Source organism: Microcebus murinus, chromosome 15, assembly GCF_040939455.1.
Source record: "Microcebus murinus isolate Inina chromosome 15, M.murinus_Inina_mat1.0, whole genome shotgun sequence".
NCBI lineage: Eukaryota > Metazoa > Chordata > Mammalia > Primates > Cheirogaleidae > Microcebus > Microcebus murinus.
Window position 1 is genome coordinate 52,480,810 of NC_134118.1, and position 26,808 is coordinate 52,507,617.

Below are 26,808 nucleotides of genomic sequence, written 5' to 3' on the forward strand. Positions count from 1 at the left end.
GTTCAAACTAGGCCAGGAGTGGTGGCTCATGCCTATAATCCTAGCACTCTGGGAGGCGGAGGTGGGAGGATCCTTTGAGCTCAGGAGTTAAAAAGAAATTAGCTGAACAACTAAAAATATATAGAAAAAATTAGCCAGGCATGGTGGCACAATGCCTGTAGCCCCAGCTACTTGGGAGGCTGAGGCAGAAGGATTGCTTGAGCTCAGGAGTTTGAGGTTGCTGTGAGCTAGGCTGACACCACCACACTCTAGCCCAGGCAGCAGAGTGAAATTCTGTCTCAAAAAAGTTCAAACTACTCAAAGAAACCTGCAACCTGCACATTTAATGCAATTTCTATCCAAATCCCAATAGCATTTCTTACAAAAAAAAAAAAAAAATCCTAAGATTCATATGGAACAACAACCAATCCAAAATCATCCTGAAAAAGAAGAACAAAGCTGGAAGCATCACACTTCCTGATTTCAAAATATATTACAGAACTACAGCAATTAAAGCAGTAAAGTGTTGGCACAAAGACAGACATACTGACCAATAGAACAGAATAGAAAGCCTAGAAATAAATTCACACATAGATAAATGGCCAATTGATCTTCAGCAAAGGTGTGAAGAATACACAAGAGGGAAAGGATAGTTTTTTCAACAAATGGTGCTAGGAAAACTGAATATCCACATGCAATAGAATGAAATTGGACCCTTCCCTTACACTCTACACAAAAATCCACCCGAAATGAATTAAAGACTTAAATGTAAAATCTGAAACTGTAAAACTCCAAGAAGAAAACATAGAAGAATAGCTTTATAACATTATACTTGGTAATGACTTCTTGAATATGACACCAAAAGAACAGGCAACAAAAGCAAAATTAGACAAGTAGGATAATACCAAACTGAAATTCTTCTGCAAAGCAAAGGAAACCATCAATGGAGTGAAAAGTCAACCTACAGAATGGGAGAAAATATTTTCAAACTATATATCTTATAAGAGTTTCAGTCCCAAAAGATGTAAGGAACTCTTACAAGTCAATAGCAAAACAAACACAGGAACACTTAATAATCCAATTAATAATGGGCAAAAGACCTGAACAGACATTTCTAAAAAGAAGACATACAAATGGCCAAGAGGTATATGGAAATCAGCTCAATATCACTAATCATCAGGAAAATGCAAATCAAAACCACAATGAGATATCAACTCACACCTGTTAGGATTACTGTTATAAAACAAAACAAAAACAAATGTCAGTGAAGATGTGGAGAAAGTGTGATCATGGTACATTGCTTGTGGCAATGCAAAATGGTGCAGCCACTATGAAAAACACTATCCAGGTTCTTCAAAAAATTGAAAAAATAGAACTACCATGTGATCCAGCAGTCCCACTGTGGCTACATATCCGAAATATTTGAAATATCTTGAAGAGATATTACCATTCACATGTTCATTGTGGCTCTACTCACAGCAGCTAAGATGAGGAAACAACCTAAGATGAATGGACAAAGAAAATGTGGTATATACACATAACATAATGTTATTCAGCCTTAAAGAAGAAGGATCTAGTGCAATATGAGACTGCATAGATGAACCTGGAGGGTATTTAGCTAAGTGGAATAAGTCAGTGACAGAAGAATGAATATTGCATGATTACACTTTTATTAAGTATCTAAAATACTCAAACCCTTAGAAGCAAAGAATAGAATGATGGTTGACAAAGACAGGTGAAGGTAGAAATGTGGAGTTACTAATCCACATGTATTAATGTAAAATCTTAGTTATACAAGTAGTGTTAGTTCTAGGGATCTGATGTACAACATTGTGCCTATAAATAACAATATTATTTTGGATGTTTAAAAATTTGTTAAAAGTGTATATCTCATGTTAAATGTCCTTACCAAGTAAAAATAAAAAATGAAATAATAATAAAATGAATAAATATCATCCAAGCAGCTAATTTATTTCAAATATCTAGCTGTCTATAGAGTAAATATATTTGAATATAGTTTCTAGGAAACTTTTCATGTCTTAGCAATAACATATTAAACAAAAGGAAAAATCACAGTGCAGAAAATAATTATAATTTGCAATGCATTTATTAATCTCATATATAAGATTATTTGCATTTTAGTTTATTTTGCAGTGTTTTATTTTCTATCAGAGTTGATTTTTTATCTTATTTCATTTTTATAATCTTTTAATTTTAAACAAGCATGATTTTGTTCTTGAGCATAGAGTGCCATCTATATTTTAACCCTTTGCACTCGCTTGCTTTTTTCTCGATTCCTTTATTCTACTTAACCATGTCAAGTCACACTCAACATCCAAGTGCAAAGGGTCAAGGTTATTTTCACAGTTACTAACAACAGAAATGATAGAAAATGGTCTAAAGAAGAATTCCTAATTGAGCATTAATATGTTATTTATCTATTGGCTTATTTCTGTATTTACCAGAATGTTTGTTGAGAATTTATCTATTTTGTTTTGGAGATCAAAACCAACATTAAGTATGCAAGGAAATTCAATACACTTGCCCACTACTTTTATTTTAAAATATTTGTTACCTTTTACCGTTGACCATAATTACATTTTTATAGTTTGCATTTTTCTTTAAAATTTTTCTAAAATATAAATTATCTTGATGATTTCATTATTTTTTCTCTTTTGCTCAATGTAAGAATTACTTGCCATACTCAATTGTAAGTCATTTTTATTTTAACCTCATTATTATTAACTAAAATGAAATCTGTCAACAAGAAAGTCCATTGGCATTGAAATATTTGTAGTTTTAAAATTAAAAAAAAAAACAAAAACAGAAAAGCATGCATTATTCACAATAGACTCAAGAAATATTTGTTAAATATTTTTTGCAATATGGGAAATTCCCATATGTAGACATAGCTTATTAAATACATATATTCAGTTTTAAAATTATATTGGTTAGTGTATTTAGTCATAAAAATTATGAACCTACAGCATGAAAGGTGTTGGCTAAGTTTAATATTCATATTAATTTAATATCAATACTATGTTAGATAAGGAATTTTCCCTTATGTCATCATTCAACATTCAATAATTATTCATTGAGAACCTATGAGATGCTTCAGTAGCTGAGAACACAACAAAAATAATGATATCACTAATCCCATGATGTGTGTATATGCACTGTAAAGTGTGTGTGTGTATTAGAATATAACACTATTATCAAAGTAGATAAAGAGGTAGCAAAGAATGGCAAAAGTAGTTACTTTAGGTAAGGTGATCAGAGAAGGTGTTCAAGCAGAGACTCAAAAGTAATTTATGAGTACTTAAGTGATGAGACAGTAAACTAAGTGAAGATCTATCTTACTGATAGAGGAAATAGCAAGAAAAAAGGGCTATGTTCTTTTTTGAAAAACATTATAAAACTATTTTAAAGAACATATTAATGATATTAATATTAAATGGGTACATATCTATAAAATTTTTCTTTTCTACCCATATTTTTTCAAACATCAAGGTTCTTGATCCTTTTATGTGCGACTCTGCTTTTTAAGCATTTTAGATCACAGACTCTTAAAAATCCTATTTTATTTATGGCCTTTCCTATGTAGAGTGTTCATTTATGTATTATTCCTCTTATAATATCTAAAAGATATAGTCAAACCACTGACTGCAGTTGTAGACCCTAGTCAGAAACTCCTCTAATTTAATTGAACCAAAATGTTGTAGATCTGTATTTGTTTTTTGAGAGGAATGTTTAATTTAAAAATTTTAACATAGGCTCTAACATATTTTAACATAACAAAGGCAATTCCTATAATCTAAAGGAAAATCTTTTTATTTTTCAAGGATTTTCAAATATTTTTATATTTCATTTACACTGTTACCACATTAATTTACTTATGAACTATGAGCAAACCTTCTTGTGATGGACAGAGAAATGCAAAGGCAAAAGTCAAAGAAGAGTTTCTAACTTTGGAGTTTATTATATTTCAGTATGTTTATCCTCAAATTTTCTAGGAGAGTTTTTCTCCCAAATGGATTCACCATCTGATGGCATGAACTTATAAAATATCAATAGAGCAAACTTCCTAGTGATCTATCATCTCACAGATCTTTCTTTCACAAATATGCAAATTTTACCGATTACCAGATTTACATCCTTCTGTTAGCTTGTAAATGGGTCCAGAGGGAAATATCTCAAAGCAATATCTTTTTGAGTTTCTCATTATTCTTTTATCAGGCATAAGAACCTAAATTAATTAGATACATTTTAATATGTAATATATTTAATGCATCATTCACTTATTCACATGCACAGACATCCAGAAAATGTTATTTGCAGACTGTTGCTTTTGCCACACTATTTCTGATTACATTGATGGATAGGAAACTCAATTGTCTGCAGAAATTTTCACATTTTTGCTCAACATTTTTAATATATCATATGCACCAAGTTTTGTGCTAGGTACAGGGACTATAAAGATAAACATAAAACAATTCACTTCGCTTTGGAAACCACAATATATCAGTGAAGACAAATGAAGAACTAAAAAATGACTACACACAGTGCTATGGGAATGCTATGCAAGGTTAAGTATTGATATAACGACCATGCCACCATGCCTCTCACTCTACAGTCACCTCAGTGTGCTTTACTGAGACTGGACTTTGGGGTTCTAAATAAAAGTTCTCTGAAGTTGCCTGGTTTTGAAAACAATTTTTTAAGAAATAAAGAGAATTTTCTTATTTCCATATGTTGATAAAGAATATTATATGCATGAAAGAATGAAATCAAATACAACATTCATATTAGTGGGTTTAAATTTTAATTTTTTTTTTCCTTTAGTAAAGGCATTTTCTTTCTTAGAGAAAGAAGTCAAGACTGTCAGAAGAATAGGGTTATCCAGTTAATATTAATTGCAACATGAATGGAGGGTACGATAGATAGGGAAACTGAAAGTGTGAGTCAGGAGAGTTTTTTGACTACCACCAGCAAGTGCTAATTTAATTAGCCTGCTTATTACAGTGGTGAAGAAGGGTTGAGTATACTCTTCAGCAGTCCCCAACATTTTTGGCACTGGGGACCAGTTTCATTGAAGACGATATTTCCATGGACATGTGTGTGTGGGGGGGGTATATGTGGGGGGAGGGTGTGTGAAAAAAATAGAGCTCAAGTGGTGTTGCCAGAGATGGGGAGTGACTATAAATACAGATGAAGCTTTGCTCTCTCACCTGCTGTTCACCTCCTTAAATAATTACATCTGCAACTGCCCTATTTCAAAATAAGATCACATTCTGAAGTACTAGTGGTTGCAGAAATTATTGAGATGATGGAATTAGCAGACATAGATGCTATAACTATAAGAAAAATGTTTCCTCTGCTCCATTTTGGACAATTTTTATTGCTATAGTTCTTCTGGATTAGTCACTTTTTAAGTGCATTTCCATTTTATCTATCTAATAGCACAAAGGACAGAGATGAATATTTTAAATCATACAGTAATCCCTAAAAAAAAAAAGAATCTCTGTTAACATGAGTTACTCATGGAAAATTTTAGAACTGCTTCCTCATCTCTAAAATGGGAATAATGCTATTAATACTTTCCTCAAGATAAACCTGCTGTTCACCTCTTGCTATTCGCCCCTTGCCCCAAATTTCATGGAAGACAATTTTTCTACGGATGGGAGGTAGGGGCATGGAGCTCTGTGACGTGGTCTCTAACAGGCCTCAGACCAATACCAGTTTGCTTATCGGGGATTGAGGACTGCAGTACTAGATTAGGGCCAAATGAAAGAAAATCTGTAAGTATGAGACCCTCCTTATTAAGCAAAAAAAAAAAATTCACAAGGAATGATACTGGAAAGATAAAGTGACAAGGATCAGCGGAAACTGATGTTCTCTTAAGTTGTGTCTTTTCTGTGAGTTTCCTCACTATTTGTGCTTCTGTTATTATCTTGTCCCTTAGGATTATATGGTAGCTTTCACACTACAAGAGCAGAATAGTGTAGTTGCAACTGAGATCATATGTGTTGCAAAAAAAGCACAAAGTATTTACCATCTGGCTTCTCACAGAAAAAGTCTGCCTAGTCTTTTAGTAAGTGGTGTCATTGGTAAGACCCTAGAAATAAAATGATCACTAAATTTATCTTGAAGGTGAGATACCACATTGAGAGGTTCATGGCATGTCAATATCTTAGAAATTCTATATTCATTGCACTTACAGGAGGTCAGCAAACACACAGTAATAGACGTTCACCTTTTCATGAAATTATATTCAAATGGATTTTTATCTCTACTTTAAAACATACAGAATTTTCAAAAAGATACACAGTGACAGTATTTAGTTATTAAATTACACATTTTTCAGAAAGCAATATTTCACTATTTTCATTAATAATAATTAAGAACTGTAAGTTAAAATCAGTCAAACTCTAAATAATTATATACTATATATACCTTCATTATGGGCTTAATGCACAATTAACCTGATTGGCCTGTATATATGGAAAAACAGTAACACTAATTTTATTATAATGGATTATTAGGAAATTCATAAAGGTATTAATTTAAAATTTATTTTGAAAATTAGAAAATGTCACTTAGTCACTTTGATAAAAATGACAGATTTCATTAACACATATGTTTTCATTTTCATTTTCCTACAACTATTTGGATGGAGAAATTACAATTTCTCCCCATAGGATATATCGTAGCCTATGAAAGTAAGCTTGTTTTCATTAAGAAGTTAATATGCATATATTAGTGTTTCATGCCTACTCCTCGAACTTTACCGTAATCTTAGAAAAACCACAGGTTTCAAACAAACTGATAAGTCAGCCTTAGTTCTGCTTCTGTGTGTGTTTCTCTGATAGCCATCTTCTTCATCTTTAATAAACTGGATCCTGAAGCTCCTTGAAAATGTTTCCAATCATAAATCTTGGATCTACTCTCAAGCATTATTTGATGATGGCACTACTGTACCATTCAGTGATTCCTTTTGACATTACAATATTATTGTTTATGTTTCTCATACAAAATGATGACCAGAGAGAAGAAAAAGAACTGTACATATGAAAAAATGACCAATGAATAGATGCATAAAGGAATAAGTAGATAGGTGGACAAGTTAGTGAGAATAGATAGATAGATAGATACATACATACATACATAGACACATAGAACCACTTAACCTAATTGAAAGTTACTTGTGGACAAAGGATGTAAATTCTAATCCAACATAAAAGTTGATTATATCTTATATATAATCTTATATATCTTATATATAAGATCTTATATATCTTATATATAGTCTTATATATAACATATATATATATATTTATATATATATCTTAGATCATTTTTACAAGTAACAAAATTATCTCAAGAAATCCAGGTAAAGAAGATGGCTCTTATAATCATATAGAACAATATTTGTAACTTTGTTCTTATCACAGTTTTCCATTTCCTGAAATGCCTGCCCTTCTTATTGACACCTTGAAAATCTGCTGGTTTTCAATGCCCACATTTAATACGTGAAATCTTCTGAAATTCCTCATTATTTTTTTTTCTTTTTGTTTTTATTTGTATTGACTTCTCTACTCCTCTAGTATACTTGCAATTAGCCTCCTTTCATTATCTTTTATATATACAATATCTCTTTTCCTTATTAGAGCACATGCTATCTTGCTTATTTTGCTTCCTCTGTGTAACACATTGTAAAACTGACATAGTCAATAAATATCTATTGGATTGAAGGCACATCAAAGTTTAAGGAAGTAAATATGCTTTCAGAGGGGAAGAAAAAATATTTTCTCATATTTTTGTTGTGGTTTACAACAGGTCTGCATGTTCAGAGCGGGTACATAAACATTTGTTCTATTCTTCACAATCTCATGTTCTACCTCAAACTCTCTACCCTATTACATGGCATGCTTTGAGAAACCATGGCAATAATCACTTGATCATACACTTTGTTGCATTAATCTTAAAGAAAAATAAATGTATTTGTTACTCTAGGCATGCATAAAGTTGGTGAGATATTTTGTAAAAGTTCTCCTTATAGATTTTAGAGATGCCAAACAATGGGACAAAACAACTACTTACTAAATTCTCACTTTCCCTACGTGCTTTCTTCCTGTTTCATGCCCATGGACAAAACATACCTACAGTAGTTCATCTCTACCATTGACAGATATTTAGGAGATGAGACTTATCCATTCTTCAGGCAGAAAGTCATAGTATATTTTAGGAAAAAAATGTCGACAAAACTGAAAACATTTAGGAAGGAATGAAAGTAATTATTGCATGGCAGGAGAAAGGTGGGAAGAAAGAAATAAGGGGGCAGGTTGAGAGTGAAGGAAAGATCTTTATTAATTATTTTTGTCTTTTGCTTCTGAGGAAACTGTTGCCTTCTTTTTCAAATAAAAGTTAAAGCAAAACAAAAAGAGGACATATCCAAACACATATATTTACCAAGGTTTTTTCCTCTGCCAAGAGTTCTTGCAGTACATGAAAAATTTAAAAATAAAACAGGTAATAAATACTCTTTGAGCCAAATGAATTCTAAAATAGTATATATGCTCTGAAATACTATATATGCATACATATATATTATATAAATTAAGATATATATTCACAACATATATAAACATATATACATACATTTATATAATGCAAATTAGGAAGTATACATGCATGCATATACCCACAAATATAGGCATACATTATATATATACCTATATATGTCTATTTTATTTATTATTATATCTGAATTAGCCTCATTTTCTAAGACTTCTCCTTACCAACCCAAAAATAAGCTATATTATATGAAATTCAATGAAATAAGTAAATAATGTAGGGTTGTTAGTATGTGTGCCAAACTCTTCCATGATAATGATAATAAAAATCACTGTTTTATTTAGCGTGGGTCACTGCTTTTGTTTCACTTGCATTTTAACTCTACATATTTATAGTAAATAATATTGGATGAAAGATATTGTTTCAAAAGGGATTTTTTTAAAGGTTTATAACGTACTAGTTAGGCATATAACATAAAAGCAAAACTGTACTGTAACCTGGATTTTAGATTAGACTCCTATATCTGCCATTAATCTATAGTTTTTACCTTTGTTATTTTGTTTATAGTTTCCTCATATATTACTAAAGGGGTTAAATAGTTATGTAAAATTAATAGGTGGCTTTTGAATACAATTTCTCAAAGCAAACATTATTTATAATTATTCATTATTTTTCTATTTTAAGAATATGATTGATTGAAACCCTAGAAGCTATAATACATTTTTAGGTTAATCATTTTTCTCAAAATGTAGAATTTAATGAACTAAGACAAGTGACATTTAACATAATACATTGCTGAATATAAATTTAGTATATATATTGTCATCCATAAACGTAGTTTAGTTGATATGTCATAATATGAATAAAGCTAGGAACCTCATGAATGATCTTATAATTATGAAAAAAATGATTCACAAAGTTGTACCTACCCTTCTTTCTTCCCTGAGAGCACTGTGCTTAGAATCTCTAAGGTTCACTGAAAACATCTCAAAAAGTGCAGAGATGCCATAAGGTCAAATCTTAAAATTCCTCTTGATTTGTTAATAAGTCATGATCATTTAAAATAAGATAGACAAAATATCTTATTGATTCACTACATCAATATAATATACAACAGTCTAATCATGACAAAAACAGATAAATCCCAATGGAGGGTTATCCTATAGAATACTAACCAATACTCCTCTAAGCTGTCAAAGTCATCAGAGACTAGGAAAATCTTAGAAAACATTATACCCAAAAGGAGCCAAAGAAACATAACAAAATGGAACGTTGTGCCTAGATGAGATCCTGGAACAGAAAAAAATGATATTAAATAAAATATTAAAAAATATGAATAAATAATGTATCATTGGTTGATTAATTATAACAAATATCCCTAAGTAAAAGACATTAATAATAAGAGGAAGTGAGCACAAGATATATGGAGGGTCTCTGTATTTTCTTCTAAATTATATATATCTGAAACTGTTCTTAAAAATAATTTCTATTTAAAAATATTCTCTCTATATATATATACACACACAATACAATCATTCAAAATTCTATACTTTAATATTAAACATCCTTTTGTACAATTTTTCAAATTTTTATTGAATGAACATGAATAACCTTTAACCACCAACTAAATTAGACAATTCTTGAATATAGGAGCAATAGGAGATTCTAGCATATTGCTACAATAGATGCTAACAAAAATTTATTAAAGAAGAATTTCCTTGTGAAACATTTAACTCACTGAAGATTAAATAGAGTTAAAATAATGTGAAAACAACCTATTTTTACTATTGACTATAAAAATAAAACAGCGGAATTTGAAAGGTCTCCAAGTTAAAGATTTCTATTTGATTCCAATTTTCCGAAAGTGAGTTACATTTCTATGAATTCTTAAATATTTCATCAAAGTCATGAATGTGTAACATCATTTTTCAAATGAAGTGAAAATGTCTTCTAGTCTTATAGAAAATCTCTTCCAATAGTAGATTTCTTTTTGATTTCCTGCTGATAAGCAGAGCTGGCCCATGTTTGTTACAACATGCTTTATACAGTTTGTTTCAATGCTAAAAGTAGTTTTGAATCTATGTTTTAAAAGCAGTCTACATATTCATGTTAGCTGTGTTTTTGCAAGCCTAATTTACGTTGAACTAAAGAGACAGTGAAGAATGAAGAGTTCATTTAAGGTATAAGCTTAACATATGATGTCAGCTCCAAAATGTTTTTGTATTTATTTCATCAAAAAATAATATATTACATATATTATATATAATATACTACATATATTATACAATATATTACATATATAATATTACATATATTGTCACACACAATAGGCATACTTATTTCTTGCTGATTTCAATGACATAGGAAATTATTGAAATAAAAACAATAAGAAACTTAAGATTATTTTGAATATACAATTATCTCATACTATATTACAGTAAAGAAAACATAGATTAAAAAATAACTTTTGTTGTTTTTAAATTTAAAAACTATGGATTTTATACAGAGATTATCTGTTTTATCATTCCTATACAAACTACTTGCATATACTTCAATCTATTGATATTTTTATGTAATGACTTACATTTTCTAGTAATATTGTCTCCTTAAAAACAATAGAATACTATAATTGACCAACTGTTTTATATAATTATTTTGATGTTGAATATTTTGAATGTCAAAAATTTTGTTTTTACAGGTAAGATATTATTTTTTCAATGTTAAACACACAGTAATGTAAAATTTTACCCTTTTTCTTATCAAGAATCCACAGTCATCTCACTTCAAGTGTAAATGGATTCTAGCATATACAGAGATAGTAATTTAAATTTTATCCTCCATATATTCATAAATTAGGGAAATTATCAATTTTACATCATCAATTCAATTTTTGTTTTTCTAATTTAAAATCAGAAAAATATCATTTACTTTATGAATATTCTAATCATTTATTCAATCATTAAAATTAATGAAGTTATCACTTTAATACTGTGTGAAGCAATTATTTTCTACTGTGTCTTATATATAATGATTCTAAAATCATTTTAAAATGTTTTTTCAGCTTCTTTTTACTTTTAGTAAAATGATTGATAATTTAACTCTATGTCCTCATTTAAATATTTCTCTTGAAATTCTTGGCAGACTATTAACTGTATTATTGCAAGAATGATTGGTTATCTATGCATTTACTACTATTCCTGCACATGGTACAGAGTTCTCAAATAAATGTAAAATTATAAATTAATGAATGATAAATTGAGTTGATAAATTATAAATAAAATAAAATGATAAATTATAAATTAATGAATGATAAACTGGCATATAATCAAGTTATAGTTGGAAAATATTTCTTCATATTTTTTAGTTTTTCAAGATTTCTATTATCTTCTAGATTGAGTAAAACTCAATTTTACCTAAAGGTTTTCTCCTTTTTATGTTGGTATCAGTAATAACAAAAATACTGTTTAATACACTTTATTCCTTCTTCTCTATGGATAAATTAATTTAATACAAACTATATGATAACATCCATTATAGAATTTAAGAATTGCTGCAGTTTAAGAGTGAAGCACTGGGTAGCAACTGGTGCAATAAAGAAATGTGAAGGGATTAGGAATTTGGGGATCACAGGTTAGGATAAATGCATTGGATAAACAAAATGTATGAACCTTGAAATTCCATAAGACATGGAAAGAACATGCATCTTCTGAGTAATAGTATGACATCTTTTCATGACAACTAAAAGAGTTTTTCTGGGTTTTGTTTTGTTTTGTTTTGTTTTTCCAAGATAGAGCTCTACCTAATTTCTGGAACCCATAACCACCTAAATTTACAAAACGAAGTGACAGAGATGGAAAACACTTGCTGTCATTCCCTAAATGCTTTCATTATAAGTTAGAATTTTCTAATTTTGTGTAAGTAAGGAGAAAGTAAAAACAAAAAAAAACAAAAAAAAAACCCTCAGTCACAGTGGAATTTGATTCACATCATGGTTCCAGACTTTAATGAGAGAGTGGGCATAACATAACCAATTTCATTTTAATAGATGGTATTTTATTATTATGTCATAACAATATTTGTTTTACATTTATTTGAAGGTCATATAGCTTTTAAAATATATTGTAAATTTATAGTTTTTGTATTCTGACCTGTCATTAAATAAATCACAGGTGCCAGGTGTTTTGAGAAAATCTCTTCAGAATATCTAGTCCCTATATGTTTACACAAAATGCTTCCTATGTCCTCAATGCCTTATCTGTCACTTATAACTCAGCTAAAGTACCATAATTCCCTAGCCAACCCCATTTCTATTTGGCTTTGGACCTCTTCCTTGTAAATCTCCCATATTTGGTGGGTTACCAAGCACAAAGCACATGGTCAATATAGGTTTTATAATGACTAAGTGATTCTCTCACGTTTTATTTACTCTAAAATAGTCTTCATGCCTCACCATTCTTTTCTAAAAGGGAGACACTAATCTCACACACAGATATAATCATTTATCCACCAGTAATGACCTTCATAATGGGCAAGAAATATCGAATACATGTCAGATGTATAGTTTCTAAGGCATATTTAAACAATATCTATAAAATTTAGGATAGTGTCTATATATTATAGGTCTTGCATTTTTATTTTAAAATTTATAAAACAAAAATAGTATGTTGGACTAAATTATTGTTATCTAAAATGTGAGCTCCATAGCTATGTGACATATTAAGAGAAGTTATGCAAAATATTTTAGGAAATGATACTTTTTGATCAACATTTTGGGATACACTGGATTGAATTAATATAGACAGGATTGCTTGCTATAATAGTCTAATACTTGGAAGGATACAAGGCTACATGGAGACCTGACATAACATTTTAGTCAGTGCTAGCTGCCAGAATTATGAATAAATCCATCTTGGACTTTTTAACTCACCCAATCAACTGCATGAGGAGAAACCAGAAGAGACCCATAAAACAGAAAAGCTAATAAATGATGGTGTTTTAAGAGATTAAGTTTTAGAGGGCTTTGTTATGCTATAACAGATACCAAAACCATGGTTCTTACTAAATGTTAAGGAATATTCTAAGTGCTATGTTCTTTCGGGCTTCTATAACAAAGTACCATAGGCTGGGTGGCTTATAAACAACAGAAAATTATTTATAACAGTTCCGCAGGCTGGAAAGTTCAAGATCAAGATACTGGCATAACTGATGTCTAGTGAGGTCCCACTTCCTTACAGACTGCAGTCTTCTCACTGTAACCTCACATGGCAGAAGGGGTTATGGAACTCTTTCAGGTCTTTTTAATAAGGGCACTAAAGCCATCCATGAGGGCTTCACCTTCATGACAAATCACCTCCCAAAGGATCCTACATCCTAATACCACCACATGGCATTAGAATTTCAAAATACAATTTTTGGGGGGAGGGGATCAACATTCAATCTATAGCAGTAATTTACATATTCACTTATTTCTTACAATAACCCTTGAAGGATGTATATTATCATCCCCATTCTAGACATGAGAAACTAAGGCACTGAGAGGTTATAACTTGCCACAGATCTCCATATTAGTAAGGAACAGAACCTGGATTTAAACCCATAAATCTAGAGGTCTCCCTGAACTTCTACCATTCTATTTATATTAAAATGGAAAATCATTTTATTTTTGTTTTCAAATTCTCATTTGGAATTCATATTGATTACAATCAGTATCACTGACAAAAATCAAGATAGCATTGTTAATGAATATTCAAAAATTTATTACCATTCCTTCAAACTCATCAAATGTAAACTTAGTTGCATTCTTAAATATAAATGCATAACAATCAAAGATATATTTTTAAGTTAAAGTGTACTGTTGGTTACATAAAATTTTTTAAAATCCAAATGCACTTATCAGAATTTGATGAAATTTCATTACCACATTCAGTAATGAAGAAATCTCTCTATAGAAAGCTTTAGGGGTTTGTTGAAATTATATATTCTGTTATATTTATGTAACTATTAAAGTAAAAATATAATGATTCCAACCAGCAATTGAGAGATTACTTTTAAGCTAAGCCTTTACTAAACACTTTATATGATATAATGCTTCATTGAACCCTCAGAACAACCCAGGGAGGTAGACAAAATTACTATTCCCTTTGATCCATGAGGAGACTTGAGTTAAAAAAGTTGTATAAATTGCCTAATGTTAAAACACCCACTAATCTAATTCCAGAGCCTGCAGAATTATCCACTGTCGTGTATTGCAGTATATAATTCTAGTCTCACTTTTTCTTTTCTTATAAAATGACAATGATAGCTCTTATTTATGGAACATTTTATCTTGCAATATTTTGTGTAGAACAATTTATCTACCTCATTACGTATTACCATAACTACCAAGGAAACTAAGTGTTAAAATGAAGAAAGCATGATTTTGAAAAACTGTATATATTGGCTAAGGTTAATCAGCCAATATATAAGAGAACTGATATATATATATATATATATATCTGTCTACACATACTATTCTATATAAGTTGAGGGAGATACATCATTCTCTTCATAATCATATATAACATTAATATTTTCCTCATTTATAAACACATATGTCAAATTGATATTTTCCTTTCCACCTTTTTCCCCCTTGGGAAGAAATGTTTTACGTTTGATCATTCCTTTCAATTTTTCTTTATTCAGTGTCAATTAATATATACCTATCAAATAAGCATCCCAAAATAGTAAAACAGGAAATTCATTTCCTTTCATTTTATGATTATAAGAGAGGCACACAATTTAAATATTCAGCAATTGTTTTGGCAATCACTTTAGTTTTCTTGGTATTATAGTCAATTTTAAATATATTTTGGCAACCCAGGTTGTAAAGCTTTTATGACAAAGGTCATGTCATATAACTAGTATGTATTGTACTTACCTCAGATTTTGCATATAGGAAACATCAAATGTATATGTGTGCAAAGTGAAATGAAATTGTTGGCAGTTAACTGAAAGAGAGGAAACTTCCTGATTAGAAAGAGTTCAATTTTATCAGAAACCTTAACTTGTCAACATGTTGATTAGTCTCAACAAAAGCTGAGAAAGCAATGACATATAGTGTATGCTTGATTGTCACATATTTTGTTTATTTAAATCTGAGTCTTAAAAGCAGTCTAAGTAAAAACAAATCCTGACATGCCTTTGAGCATTTTGAGGTTTAATGATGCCTAGCACAGCAGTATAATTAACAGTAGCCATGATATATAACAATGCCATGTTTTCTAGTGCCATAAACAGAAGGCTTATGCCAGATTGCTTGCTAAGGTACACACAGTATCAAAGTACACCAGATGAAACAATCCCCTAGTAACCATGTAATGAGGTAAAGACATCTGTAACATAATTCTAGAATGTCGAGTGTAAAGATTTAGCCTTTGTAATGGTGCAGATGAAATTATCACTGTCCCCATGGACAATGCGACTGGAAATAGATCAGCCTCCAGTCATATTAGACCACTAAGAGATAAATCGTGCTTTCCTTCAACAACAATAAAAAATAACATCCTCAAGGTTAATGGTAAATCTTAATGTGAATGAATATCACAATCTCAAAGTGAAATATAAAGATTTCTTACAACAAGAAAATAGTACAGGTTGAGAGGCACTATACTTTTTGTAAATACTAATTTGATGGATAATTTTAGAAAAATCAGAGTCACGTGAGAAACATATCTACTATCCACTGTATCTAGAGAGATTTAAACATGTAGCAGGTACATGAGAGTATTACCTATACATATGTAACATATGAAAATAGCCACTTCTTATCGTAGCGTATAAGAGTCTCCAGCAAAAGTCTAATAAACAAAGTCTCCAGCCATTTGCTTATTAAAATGTTTAAAATAAAGAAAAAAAATAAAGGGGTATATATCACTGTGCTTCTTATTCTACTATACCTATTTCTGATAAAGCATATATATTGGAAAATTTAAAGTATTTTCAAAAATATGTATATATATTCATTTCTTTTCAGCAACTATTCATCTAACCACTAATAAATTTAGAGTATGGTTATAAGACTTTTTTCCCATTTCAAATCCAATATTCATGATCTGAGAATAATATTCTACATTTAACTTCTCTACAATGTTCTTCATAACTTGTACATATTAATAAAAATTGAAATTTTTTTTTAAAAATAGGGTAACCAATCATTTAAACATCTACCTTAGAGTACTAGAAAATGAGCAAGTAAAATCCAAGTAAGTAGTAGGAAAAAAATAATAAAAGTTACAGCAGAAATCAATGGAATTGAAAATAAGAAATCAGTAGGAAAAAATCAATCAAACCAAAACCCATTTCTTTCCAAAGATCAATGAAACTGATAAAGATCCAGTAAGGCTAACTAAGAAAAAATGAAAAGTCACAAATTACTAATATCAGAAATGAAGGAAGGGCCATAACTACAAATCTCATGAACATTGAAAGAATACAAAAGGAATATTACAAACAATTCTATGCCAACAAATTTGATAACTTAAATGAAATGGATCAATTCCTTGAAGACACATGCTGCCAAACTCACAGAAGGAGAAATAATCTGAGTAAGCCTGAATCTATTAAAGAAATGAAATCAATGATTAATAAACTCCCAAAATAGAAAACACCAGGCCTAGATAAATTCACTGATGGACTCTACTAAACATTAAGGGAAAAAAATTATTCTACTCATTCCCTATATCTCCTAGAATATAGGGAATATTTCTGAACTCATTATTTTCTTTAAAAAATGTGATAATTATTATAGATACATAATAGTTATATATCTTTATGGGGCATACATGTTGTTTTGATATAGGCATACAACATTGGGATCAGAGTAATTGGGATATATATCACCTCAGACATTTACCATTTCTTTGTGTTGGAAACATTTCAATTCCACTCTTTTACTTATTTTGAAGAATAGCTTAACTTATTGTTGATTATAGTCACATTGTTGTGTTATCAAATATTGTTCATTCTAACTATATTTTTGTACTCATTAAGCATCCCCACTTTATTCCCCCTTCCCAGCCTCTGGTAACCATAATTATACTCAAAGAAATGAGCAAGGAAAAAAGAACATAAAAATTGGGCAAAAGACATGAACAAACGTTTTTCAAAAGAAGATAAACAAATGGCAAAAAACATGAAAAAATGCTCAACATAACTAATCATCAGGATAATGTAAATTAAAACCACAATGAGGTATCATTTTACCCCTTTAGAGTGGCTTTTGTTAACAAATAAAAAAAATAATGCTGGCATGGAAGCAGAGAGAAAGGAATGCTTATACACATTTGAAGGAACTGAAAATTAGTATAAGTTCTATGGAAAACAGTGTGGAGATTCCTCAAAGAACTAAAAGTAAACCTACCATTCAATCCTACAAGCCTAGTATTGGGTATTTATTAAAAGGAAAACAAGTCATTTTATCAAAAACATAACACACTTGAATATTTATTGCAGCACAATTTACAATTGCGAAAATGTGGAATCAACCCAAGTGCCCATCAACTCATGAACAGATTAACAAAATGCAGTATATGTATACGATGAAGTACTACTCAGAAAAAAAAAGATGAATTCATGCCTTTTGCAGGAATATGGAAGGAATTGGAGACCATTATCCTAAGGAAAGTATCCGAAGAATGGAAAAACGAACACCACATGTATTAAATATTTAATAATATATCAATAAAAGATTTATATATGCAGGAAATTTATATTAATGTAATGTTTTTCTTTATTTTGCCAATAATATAAAAAACATAGTATATATTAAACACTTAGCTAATCATTATTAAATCAGATGTGATAGAAATGTCCATTAAAAACATTACACAATATTGGATATTTTGACTGAAAAACAAAAAAGTGATACTAACATTAAAAAAAGCCAGCAAAATTCTTTATTCTAAATTGACATAATTTATACTTTGAGAAACTATTACTCTAGAATAGAAATGGCAAATGATTATATGGAAAGCAATTATTATTAAAGGTTCATTAATATAAATTTCCTGCATATATAAATATTTCATTGATATATTATTAAACATTTATTTTATGAGAGATGTCCAAATAATTTCTACCTTGCTAATATTTTGTTTTTTATTAAGTCATAAATTGAATTGGACTTTCTTATCCTTCTCTTTCAAAATCTTTACAAATTTTTAACAATGTTATGATGACTTTATAGAATAAACTGGTAAATTGTTCATTTTATTAGTTTTCTGTTGATTCATAACAAATTACTACAAAGTTAATAATGGAAAAGAACTCCCATTTCTTATCCTACATTTTCTGTGGGTCAGGAATCCAGATATGGGTCAGTTGGGTCACTAGACAGCCTAAAATCATGATATTGGCCAGGAATGCAATTTCCCTGGAGGCTTGAGGTCTTCTTATGAGCTCATTAAAACTCTTAGCAGAATTTAGTTTCTTGAGCTTGTAGGACTGAGGTTATAATTTTTTGGTTGGCTATCAACTGGGGACTATCTTTAGCTTCTAGAATCTCTCCACATATTCTGTCCCATATCCCTCTTCACAATAAGGCTGTTTGCTTTTTCAAGGTCAACAGGAGAATCTGCTACAGTTTTAAAGCTCTGGGACTTCTGTGTCGATCCCCTAAATGCTCTTTTAAAGTACTTAACTTGATTAGGTCAAATTATAAGGACTATACAAGGATTCCACACCAAGGAGAGTTGGGATGTCTTAAAATTCTGCTTAAGGCATTCATCTATTTCTATCATCAGGGTATTATGAATAAACTTATCTCTATCTTTTTCATTTATATTACTAAAATTATTAGCATAAAATTGTTCTTATTCTTCGCTTTTCTTAACTTTTTTAATTCTATAATCTACCCATGTCCTTTTTCACATTTCTAGCATACTTTATTTCTTCTTCATTCTCTAAATTTTTGTTCAGTTTTTCCAGTTTTATATTTGTTGCCTTTTCAAAGAACCAGTATTTGTTGTTTTCATTGCTTATTACCCTAGTCCCACCTATTAAGACTCATTAGATACATTTTGAAATTTTTCATTTCACCCTTCACATGTCTTTATTCAATTTTTGTATTTGTAATTGTAATACATCATCATGCTGCACAGTGTCCTGTTGACATTTTCAGAAGTTCAACCAAGCTGGAAAGAGAGAGAGAGCACTGAGCTGCCAGGAGTTAGATTAGAAGATTAAAATAAACCAAAAAGTAAAATAACAGTGAGGTCTTTCATCACTTACTGTGATAGTATAAGCCAGAGGCTAAATTGGAGAAAGTATAGACTCTGCCCTGTTTTTTTTTGTTTGTTTGTTTTTCCTCCATGGAACAGCATACCAGCAGAGGGGTCAAGAGAGTCAGCACTGATGTGAGAGTCATCTTACTGCCAAGGGAGCTCTGATCCAAAGGCTCCTGCAGTTTCATGGACCATAGTGAGTGGGGAGAAAGTCAAGAAAAACAAAAGGAGGTGTGGAAGTTGAAAGTAACTGATATTGAGACGGACTGGGCAACAGGATCTTTAAGGTTTCCCTCTTCCCCCTATAAAAAAGCCTCAGCAATGGTGGCAAGGTCTCAGCTAAAGAGACCTAACAAAGAAGATGCCTGGGCAAGAAATGCAAATGTGTGTAAGAGCATGGCTTGCAGAGGTCCCTGAATCCTTGACTGAAACTCTCCTCAAAAGCCATAAGTGTTGATGGTGCCTCCAAACCTCTATAATTCTTTATAATTACTCATTGTTGGGACTGAAAAATCTTTTTTTTTTTTTTTTTTTTTTTTGGCCAGGACACAGATTTCTCAGACACTATCTATCAAGTCTCTACTTTTCTTGTATTACTAGTCTATTTTAACCTATTTAGTGAGTACTTATTTTATTTTGATTATTATTTCTTTTAATTTCTAGATGTTCTATCTAGATTATTTGTAAATATTTTTTCTCTTTTCCATTTTTACCTATTAGAGATATATTTCTATTTTATATTATATATTCTATTTATTCTATTCTTTGAAACAACTTACCTAGTTTTATAACCCTCTCTATATTTTTTCTATTATGTCCATTTGCTTTAGCACAATTATCATTTTATTTTATTTATAGACCAAATGGTATGTTAGAGGATTTCCTCATCTGTGTGTGTGTGTGTGTGTGTGTATGTGTGTGTGTGCGCACGCAATAGACCATCGGCATTAAACAACAGTTACTTATACGATCTTGCTTGCAAATAAATTACTATGTGGGTAATTTTGTGTTAATCTCAGTCTTGGCTCTGTATCATTTGCCGGTTCAAGACCAATGTTTTGGCTTTTCCCCTTGACCTGGAGTCTCAGTGCACATGCACACTGCAAATTTTGTTACCACACTCATGCAGAACAGTGTCTAAGTTTTCATGAATCTTGTTATTTTTCTTACATCCAAAATGGGCAACCAACTTGTAGAATGTATCTCTAGACCAATGAGTCAAATTTTTCTAGCCCTCGTTCATGAATGAGAGAGGCCTTTATCCTGACAATTGTCTTTGCTCTACACAGAGAATAATGTCCTGCTCTTCAACCACTCATAAGACATGGAACTTGTAATCTTGATACTTGATATTTATCACCTATTTTTAAGTTTGTATTTGGGTTGCCTCTTTGTTTATGACACCTACATAGGTCATGTTCTTGCTCTTGAGTTTATCTATGCTTCTTTCCTCACAATTTATCCATTATACATGTGTGTTTGGGATATTAGTATTTTGTTATGCCTACATTAAGTATGAAATTTTAACAGGAACTATTCACATTTCCTCATATGACACAAGAACTAATGATATAAAGTCATAGAAAATTATTTCATTTCTCTATAACCCCACATATTTTGAGAGAATTAAGTCCCACTAATAAACTGAGCACTCTAAAGAAAATAAGGGAGAAATTGGGGAAAGAGGACCAGAAAGTATCAATTTAATGTGATATTTGATATCTCAAAATATCTCTTATCATATCTCATGATATGATCTCAGTCTTTAGACTGTTAAAAGCAGTTGAATTGGTGTTCAATACTCCCTCTAAAGAGAGGATAAGATTGAGAATAATAAAAACTAAGTTCTAGTTCCAACTCTGCCATTCATGGTATATCTTTAGTAAATTTATTTGATCTAGCATGACAATTTATAAAATTTAAAAAAAGGTTAAGAAGAAAATGTGGTATCTGGGGTACTTTTAAGCTTTAAAATATTATAAATATATGATTCTAAAATCAAACCCAAACTTCATTTTTCCCCAATTCAGAAATTACTCTTATTCCTCTACTATTATTTTGCCTTTTCACTAGTCCTCATTACAGTGAACTCTATCAAGATTACTCTTCTCACTGGATTAATGTATGTAAATATGACTTCTTTGTGTTTGTGCATCTTTGCAAATTTGTGGTGAGATGACAGAAAGCTGTTGTAGAGTGATCTTGTAGTTCCCAAATAAACCATATCTGTATCCATATGCTTTTAGGAGTAGAAGGTGAGGAAACTTTGGTAGTATATAATTCAAGATACACTAGAACTAGATTTTGCTACAGTTATAAAGAACTCTAAAATACTGTCTTAAAATAAGTTAAGAGTTTATTTCTTTTCCATGTGATATGTCCACCTTGGATTTGGGAGGAATAGTTATAGTTGTCCTTCAGAGATCCAGGCTGATATAAGCGGTCTCTGTGGATCCTTGCATTACCACTTTAGCAGGGAGGAAGCAAAATAACAATACTGTAGTGTCTTAAAGTTTTTGCTCTGAAATGACAATCACCAATTCCTCAAATTCTTCAGCATTTAAAAATACCACATGATTACACTCAGCTTCAAAGTGGTGGCATGTACAATATTTCCATGTATCCAGAACTAGAATAAAAATGCTTATGTAAATCCTTAAAACCAATTGTAGCCCAAAGAGTTTTGATTTGTCAATGACAAATTAGTACCATGACTTGGACATTTGTCCTTATATAGCTGAGTTAAATAAGGGACACATATTAAGCAATCTGTTTATATAGACATATTGTCTGACATTAAGTGTACAATGTGAGTGATTTTCTTCCAAATACAATTATAAATAAAAGTTTCACTAGTTTTTAAAATTACCATCATTATTGGAATAAAAATTAATTTGAGCTTTGGGGATAAAAATGTTGTTTAAAATAAGTGGTGTTATTTAAAAGAGTGAAAGGTAAATTAGACCTTAAGAGTTTGTGATCAAAAGCAACATTATTTCAATAAAAATCAAGTTTAATAAACACCTGTTCAAACATAATAAAGTTTCCTTATTACCACTATTGCCCAGATTTAATGCTATAGCACATATACCAAATAACATAAGTAGAATCATTTCATGTGACAAATCACTTGTACTAATATTATCTTGTCTGTGATATCTTTAATAAAAAATTAACAAATCAAGATATATATGCTATTTCTTTGTCCTTGTGCTTGTAGAAAAGTACATATTAGAGAGTGGTTTGAGAACTTCAAATATAAATACCAGAGAGACAATTTGGATGTTAACTTTAATGTAAAGACTCACCAGCCAATGGTGTCAATAGAATTGCTACCATTGCTTATCTTACAACTTCTTTGCATGTCTGGTCATTTTCAATTGGATTCCATATATTGCAACTTTGCCTTTTATGGTACTGTATGTTTTTTGACTTCTATTAATATCCTCTAGGATTTTTCTCTCATATTGATACATTACTGGGAAATATTTTCATTCTTTAAGGATTTACTTTGAAGATTTGTAAGATGACACCAGAGCAGCATTTAGCCTAAGATAATTATCACCTACTATGGAGGCAAGATGCTCTGAGCACTCTAACCAATCCCTGTGAATCATGATTGTTTTGTTTTGTTTTGTTTTTTTATTTTGTCTTACCTGGAGAGAAATGTTATCTCCCCTGACCTATGTGATGTCCAGGTACTGTTTTCACTAATTCTTATTGGTGATTCTCTCCTTGACTTCTGGTGTTTTGTTCACATACATGATTATCAACTCCTGAATACTTTAAGAAGCTTAATGTAATTTTATTTAAGCCAAATGGATCAGAGACCTGAATGTAAATTAAAAATTTATAAAACTTCTTGGAGAAAACACGGCAAAAAATTTTGAAGATATTTGCTTAAGAAAATATTTCTTATAAGATGAATGAAACACCAAAAAGATGATCCATAAGAGAAAAATTCTGATAAATCAGACTTCACAAAAATGAAAAACTTGTGCTGTTTAAATATACAATTAATACAATGAAAAGACAAACTACAACTGGGAGAAAAAGGATTTAAAAATCATATAACTGACAAAGGCTTTGTAGAAAGAATTTAAAAAGAACTTTTGAAACTCATTAATAGTTTAATTTCAGGGTTATCTATACTGTTCCATTGATCTATGTGTCCAATTTTATATCAATGTCATGCTGTTTTTATTAATATAGCCTTGTAGTATAATTTGAAGTCAGGTAATGTGATACCTCCAAATTTGTTCTTTTTATCTATGATTACTTTGGCTATTTGTGCTCTTTTTTGATTCCATATGAAATTTCTAATTCTGTGCAAAATAATGTTGATATTTTTATGGTAATTGCATTCAAACTATAGATCACTTCGAGCAGCATAGATATTTTAACAATATTGGTTCTTCTAATCCATGAGCATGGGATGTCTTCCCATTAGGTGTGTCATCTATGATTTCTTTCATCAGTGTTTCGTAGCTATCCTTGTAGAGATCTTTCACCTCCTAGGTTAAGTATATTCCCTGGTATTTTATTTCATTTTATTGCAGCTATTGTAAATGGCATTGTGAGTTTTTGATTTGATTCTCAGATTGGCTGTTATTATTGTGTAGAAATGCTGTTGATTTGTCTACATTAACTTAGTAACTTGAGACTGCATTCCTTTACCAATTCTAGGAGTCTTTTGGTGGCATCTTTAAGGTTTTAAAGATATAACATCTTATTATTGGCAAACAGGGAGGGACAGTTTGATCTCTAGGATGAAGGGTGGGGTTAGGAGAGGACATTAGTGATCATTATTTTCCAAAACCACTTTTGAAAGCTTTCCCTTCCTATTGGAAAATGAAATAAAACAACTCCCTGCACTGTCTTTCAAAACTGCTGTGAACACATCGAGTTTAAAGTGACTGCTGAGACTAGGATCGCATCTGGCAATGCTGACTATGAAACAGCAGGGAGTGACCTCATCTTTTGGAGTTTCCATAGAGAACACCTCCAGATGTCAGCCACACTCCTGAGGCTGATAAACTAATGTCATGGACAAATAAAACTGTTTGCCATTGTTATGTAGTTCTTTTGAAATCAAGGACTAAATTAAATTTTCAGACTAGATTGACAACCTCACGGTGCAAAGCCACCGTATGGGGCCCATTAACCTCACTGACTGAGTAATGTATATACTGATTGGTGTGCCCTAACATTTTAAACTCTTTGTTTCTAGTGGGACCATGTATACTCTCTGGGATTGTACTTTTATATGTATGCCCTGACCATTATGACACAGTCTAAATCCTAGAAAGCATTCATATCAGCTTTAACTTACTGGCCAGAGCTGTGCTTTGACTGAAGTAATGCTTTGGGCCAGATTTTAAAAAATGATCACCCAAAAACATAAGGACATAGGCCTCCCGGATCTCTAGAGTAGACTTTAATGGGATTTGGGACCTCCTTTCTTTGCTTGATGATGGTTGTGGCTTATGGCCATGTTTGCTCTTCTAGGCAAGACTGATTATCCCACTTGAAGTTCCTTTAATCATAATTGTGGTCAGCTGTTGTCTTAGACAAATTAACCAGTATGATTATAGCCCCTTAAGTCTAACTGTTTTGATTCCATTGTGAGATAGCTGATGCTTCATGCTTGATAAGATCGAAAGTCATATGATGGAACAATATGAAAGATATTACAGAAAAATAAAACTATAAAAGTTTTGGAAAATATTCATCATTTTAAGGGAAAAATTGTGCTTAAGTTTAAAAAGCTTACTAAAGAGAATGCAATTGTTATTTGCCAGATTCTAAATTTGTATGCAACAAACCCGAAGTCTGAAAATGTATCAATTCAAAACTCACAGTTTTCCAAAGGAAACTAAACTAATATTGGGAGATTTTAAGATTCCTTACTTAGTAATTTAAATATACAGCAAATAAAACAAACAAAATTATAGCCTTTAGCTATTACAAAAGAATTACATAGAAAATGTATAATTGTGCAGGTCATTCTTAGTCACCACATATTTATAGTTCTCTTTCCTGACTCATTTATATTTCTGGCTTTAGTCCCTACTGAAGAAGAGCCTTCATGGCCGAGTAACATGACTCATTAGTTTCTATTTTTCCCAACTCATTTTTTCCTGATAGTTAAATATTCCAAAGTTTGATGCCTGATGGGGATGATATTAACTGGAGGCTGCTAATCCCTAAATAATTGTGAACTTTTTTGAAGGCATCAGGGAAGTTTGTGAGCAAAATCTAATTTGTTCAAATATTACTCAAAGTGTAGTCTGTATTAAGTTAACCACACTCAATGCTTTCTCCAACTTATTCTGTGTTTGTTTCCGTGTGTGTGTGTAAAAATATAGGATAAAAATGCAATTATATTAGATGTATAGATTGCATATGTGACCAACTCAGGGCTTTTATGGTATCCACCTCCCAAATAGCATACACTGTATGCATTAAGTAATTTCTAATCATCTACTCCTCTCTTACCTTCTTACCCTGCCAAGTCTCCATTGTCTATCATGCTACCTCGACATTCATGTGTATTTAATTTTAGCTTATTTATGAGTTAGAACATGCAATGCTTATCTTTCTGTGTTTAACTTGTTTAGTATCTATCTTATACTAAAGATAATGATGGGCAGTTCTAGCATGTTGGAGCAAAGCACATGATTTCATTTCCTTTTTATACCTGAGAGGTATTCCACTGTGTGTATATACTACATTTTCTTTGTCCAATTCATTGTTGATGGATATGTAGCTTGACTTCATATCTTTGCTAAATTCACAGTACTGTAATGAACATATGAATGTGGGTAATCTTTTGGATATATTGGTTTATTTTCCTTTTTCTAGATACCTAGTAATAGAATTGCTATATCAAAAAGTAGTTTTATTTTTATTTATTTTTATTTTTTGAGACAGAGTCTCGCTTTGTTGCCCAGGCTAGAGTGAGTGCCGTGGCGTCAGCCTAGCTCACAGCAACCTC